Below are 5,646 nucleotides of genomic sequence, written 5' to 3' on the forward strand. Positions count from 1 at the left end.
TATATAAATTGTAGAAGAGACAGATTAGAGTGTCTACATGAACTAAATATATATGATTTGGTAATTCGTGGTCTCTTAACAATATTTAGGATTGGAAACAAATTATTCTTGTATGTATAAAAAATGTATAGTGCGTTACATCCATAACTTGAGATTAATACAACAGAATTTCATAATAAAACAATCTCTATATGCTATGTATTTCAGGGCAAAACAGAAGCTCGACACATGGGACAATTTTTTTTCCTCAACAATCATTGTTTGATGCAACATGTCTGATATTCGTGTCCACACCCAAGTGTCTCAATGGACTCTTCATGCTCAAATCCTGCTTGACATATGGCACAAATTTCTTCAGTTTCTGTGGGATTATTTACACCATCAGCAACACGATGAATTCTTGTTTTAAAATACCCCAATAATATAGCATCGTCCTCTTTCTCCTCCGTATTAGCCTCTTGATCATCAAACAGTAGTTCAAGTAGTTCATCATCAAACAGTAGTTCAAGTAGTTCATCATCAAACAGTAGTTCACTTTCTGGTTGAGAATCATCTGAAGAATTTGGTGATGATCCGCCATTGAAATAGTCTGGTACATGCTGCTGCCTTAACTCTTAGGGCCCTTTCCACTAAATCACGACTACTGACGTTCGTAATTGTAATTTCGCCACTGTGTGGAGTAATTGTGACTTGAAATTCTAAAACGAGGGGATGATCGTGTTGTCTTCTTCTGGAAGAACGATCAGAGGGGGATGGCCTACTTCTAATTCCAATTATACGTTGCGAGTTACTCATTGTTCAACACCAGATTTTCTAAGTAGGATTTTTTATTTTTTTGAATGAACAGAGTATGAGGGTGAAGAACAGAGTATATATAGAGATGGATATTCCTAGTTTGTTTTCTGGAAACTTAAGGTAAAGTTTCCTTATTTACTTCTCTTTCGATTTAAGGATTTTATTTCCTATTTTATTTACTAATTTTTTTTATTTTATTTTTTTTGTTTTGGAAACTTAAGGCGGAAACAAAAAGTTTCCTACTATTTTATTTATTTCTCCTAGTTTCTTTAGGAATAGGATTTAATTTAAGGTAAAGAGAATAGAGGGAACATAATTAATTTCCCATTTTTTTTTTTTGTATGCAAACTCAATTGAGTGACCAACATTCAACTCACTACAACGATAAATTATTCAGTCAAGCGGTGAAAAAAAAGTAGCAGTACATAAGGGACTGACCAGGTAATGTGAGTTAAGCATCAAGAAAGATTAAGGAATAATCTTTAGGAGAATGATGATAGAAAGATGTATAATAAAATGGTGAACTGATGATCAGGGATATACCGTAAACCATTTTTTCCTCATCGTCTTTCAGATGCCACTATTCAGTAGAGAAGAGGTACTTCACTCGTGAAAGAATAGAGTCGTGAGCAGGATCATATGGATAGTACTTTGATGGAATCTCCAGAATGGTTGGGATTGGTTTATTGCAACTATCAACCAAGAATCTTATCATTTTTGCAACCTGAATATGAAAAACAGTGGACATATTAGCTATAAGTTTGATGCAAAATGAGAGAAGCTTTTATTCTATCCAAAGTATTTATTAGAGTAACTACAAGTAGAAGCAAAAGAGAGCAATTAATTTCCCAGAAGATACATCAAAGCATTGATTTTTGTAGCGGAGGATAGAGTCATTTTAGACAAACGGTCCTCCTCTTTGCAGTCATAGAAGTTGGCATTATATGGCAATGACTCCTCAATTTTGCTATTTAGATGCCATTCAAGGTAAAAGGGCAGCCTGGTGCTCAAAGCCTCCCGCATTGGCAAGGTCCAAGGAAGGGCCGCACCCCAAGGGGAAGGGGTGTGATATAGATAGCCTACTCTAATGCAAGCATTAATGGCTGCTTCCACGGCTCGAACCCATGACTTATAGGTCACACAGAGACAGCTTTATTGTTGCTCCAAGGCTCCCCTTCGAGGGCAACACACCATTCAAGATTTGCAATTACAAGTAAACCAGGCAAGTGGTGGAACTGTCGCATAAAAGTTTTTTTATGACGCTTAGCTTCCTATATCATACTCTGATTAAAATTTATTTTCCGCTTTTCAATCAGGTTTCTCACGTCAAGCTTCCTTTGGGTATAGGACAGTTAAATTTTTCCCTGTGATGAGCTACTTCACATGTTTAAAGCTACACTGTCTTACCTCCAATCAGCACTAACATGCTAATTATTCGACATTCTCCATGTAAAAGTTAAAGCCAGCAGTTGAAATGATGTTACGGATGCTGCCATTAACAAGAGGCAAAATAGAATAAAAACTCACATATTGGCTGATTAACGCTATAGCAATGTCCTCCCTTGTCGTGAATTATTTAAAAGAATCTTCAATCTGCTTCACTGATATATCTAAACCATAAGAAACAGAAATATGAATTACATTCTTTCTTTAAAAAAAAAACAAATTAGAGTGATACAAAATGTAAAAGCTCCATCACTCACAAGGACTTAACAATCCTAATCAAGTAACCTCGATTTTATTTTCTTCCATAATTTTTTCAGCTATGAAATCTCAATATTAGAGAGAACAAAAGGTTGAAAACATACTTGAATCAACAATAGTATAGTTCGTTTTCCTCCTCAAATCAACATTGCCAACTCCTGCTAGTAAAAATCCAGTGATTGTATCCTACATTATAAAGTTCGCAAGTATGCTAATGAGAATATGAATTTAAAATTCCAACTTCCCTGTAATTGCAATATGATAAAAGAACATGACTTGTCGATAAGGGGCCATAACACTACCAGTATACTTGTTACCTACTATTTCCACTTTGTAGTTTGTTAGAATCAGCACTAAGCAAATTTATTGAAACATTATGCAGGACATTTCTATGGACAGGAAGGGTAGATGCATCCAGGAAGGCATTAATAGCATGGGAGCAACTATGTAGTTCTAAAACTGCAGGCGGACTCAATTTACTGGATATCCAAATATGACATAAGGCTGCAATAAGCAAGTTACAATGGAGTTTGAGTACTAAAAAAGATAGACTACGGGTGAAATGGGTTCATATGTAATATGGGAAACAAGGGACCTTATGGGGTGTTCTAGCACCTCAAGCTTCATGGATGGTAAGGAAAATACTCCAAATGCACAAAGAACTAAAGGATATTGGCTGGAATGAGGAATATGTCAACCAGATTGATAAATTTTCTATAAAAACAACTATATAAAGCTCTTAGAGGAGATTACCAGAAGGTAGAGTGGAGGAGGCTGACTTGTAACAATGCAGCTTGCCCTAAGTGGATTTTCATATTATACTTAGCATTACAAAGCAGGCTGCTCACAAGGGATCGAGTAGCAACATGGGGGTGTGTAGAAGATGTTCACTGTGTCCTATGTGAAACTGAAGATGAGAGCCATAATCGTATATTCTTTCGATGTCTGTTCTCATCTCAGGTGTGGCAGAAGGTACTCTGTTGGCAAAGTATCCATAGGGAGGCTCGAGGATGGGAAGAGGAAATAACTTGGGTAAATGCCCAATGCAAAGGCAAGCATGCAAGTGCTGAGGTATATAGGATGGCACTGGTTGCAAATGTTTATCTTATTTGGCAGGAGAGGAACCAACGAATTTTCCAAAAGATAACAAAAACCCCTGCAATGCTGGCTAAACAGGTTGCTCAAGAGGTGCATATGAGAGGAAGAACAGAACCAAGACTAAGCTATGTATTGCAAACTCTGAATTTCTACCCTGTGTAGATGCTAGGTACTTGGCCAGATTTGATAGTGATTTTGTAGTAAGGAACTGGTAGTAAAGATAGTAGAGATTGAAAGTTGCTGCAAAACTAGGAGCTGTCCAGTTTGCTTGTGTTACTGATCTGTAATGTGCTAAAACTGATCATTGAATGCACATAAACAAATGAAGAATTATGGAAAAGATTGAAACTCCATTACCAACTTCTCAGAGAAAAACTATTACAATGAAGAACATACTGGAAGATATTAAGCTACTGGTCTACTGCAAATCATCTGTATCACACCTTATATACATCTGATTACTAACCGACTTACATAAATGAAAATATCTTCTATAAGATCTCTAACTGACTAACAGTCGACTAAGCTACTAGGCTTAACTAACTAACAGTGACAGCTGGACTAACTAACAGTGACTAACAGTAACAGCTGAAATGTAAATCAGCTCTTTGCAATCTCCTTGTTGTATTCTCCAATATAATGCTCATTTGGTAATGAAATATTTTACTTACCCAAAAAAAATAAAATAATCAGCAATAAGATTTAAGAACACATTCAATCCAATGACACAATCCAGTTTTATACACCAATCACCAGCAGTGGCAGCAATCAGACGAGCCAAAGTTGATACTGAATTAGGGGATTTCACATTACCTAGAGGGACTGAACTCCTTATACCAATTATGGCATTCATTACGATCAAACACTATGGGGACAAGATGCTAATGAATTCAATCCAGCAAGATTTGATCTAGGAGTGGCACAAGCAGCAAAACACCCCATGGCGTTCATGCCTTTTGGCCTCGGCGCCCGACGATGCGTCGGCCAAAATTTAGCAGTGTTACAAGCTAAATTAGCAATAGCTATGATCTTGCAGCGGTTTTCGTTTGATCTTTCTCCAAATTACCAACATGCTCCTACTAAGCTACTAACACCATCATTTACTACAACGAATCCGTTCAACAACAACATACCCAATATAATCCCACAAGTGAGGTCCGGGAGGGTAGGGGATTTACAAGACCTTATCCTTACCTTTGTGGGGTAGAGAGGTTGTTCTCATTTCGACAAAAAAGAAAACATAAATTGAAGCATGGTAGCAAGAAAATATTACAGCAAAACAGCAAGATACAAATCAAATGAAAACAACTAATACTAATACACATAGAAGAAAAAGAAAGAAAGTGCGACAACACTCTGCAACCTACTAACCTAATCCTGACCTCCACTCCTTTTAGGTAACAGATTCAAACTGTAAAGATAGATATGGAAGCATATTGATTGTTAGTGAAAGATTAAATAGTGAATCACCTCAGCAGCAATCATAGCAATGAAGGCTGAGTTATTTGTTCTGACCGGTGCTCGATTCACCATCTAAACTAAAATGATTGTAATTGTAACCAACTACAAGAGAATTACAAACAAAAGAAAAAAAAAACTTTGTCAATCACATGGCTAAACCTAATTAGCAAAAACATGAATTTGGGGATTCTGATAAAACTTCAGATGCAAATTAAGTCTAAACCAAGGAAGTAAAACAGAATCACAATATATTAATTGTACTAGGTTTTTCTGAATGTCGAAATACGAGAGGAGCCATGTAAATCAAATGTTGATAATATACTAATTTAATCCAGACGAAACAGGAAATAAAACAGACTGAAAGAAACTCCGAATAGCTTACGAAGCTTGAGAAATCTCGTGTGACCGTCGGCGAACGGCCAAAAAATACAAACCGACCGGAACATCAGCGCCGACGACCGGCAAAAAAATTTGGACCATTTCTCGATTTGTGCGTGTCATCCTTGCGCAGGGGCCATGCTAATCTTCTCTGTATCGTTCCAATTTTATCGGATGTCCCCGAAGGGACGAACTCCATTGCTTCGCTAC

At 36.9% G+C, this 5,646-nt stretch overlaps 1 non-coding gene and 1 pseudogene across 1 annotated transcript; both read right to left on the bottom strand.

Moving 5' to 3' along the window:
• Window positions 1-641: 641 nt before the first annotated feature.
• On the bottom strand, window positions 642-5,433 carry LOC125850605 (V-type proton ATPase subunit F-like; annotated as a pseudogene).
• A 90-nt stretch (window positions 5,434-5,523) lies between these two features.
• LOC125850618 (U6 spliceosomal RNA) lies at window positions 5,524-5,626 on the bottom strand. The gene has a single exon (XR_007444830.1). It is a non-coding gene; the product is annotated as a U6 spliceosomal RNA (small nuclear RNA).
• Between the last annotated feature and the right edge of the window lie 20 nt (window positions 5,627-5,646).

Source organism: Solanum stenotomum, unplaced genomic scaffold (genome assembly GCF_019186545.1).
Source record: "Solanum stenotomum isolate F172 unplaced genomic scaffold, ASM1918654v1 scaffold18203, whole genome shotgun sequence".
Taxonomy (NCBI): Eukaryota; Viridiplantae; Streptophyta; class Magnoliopsida; order Solanales; family Solanaceae; genus Solanum; species Solanum stenotomum.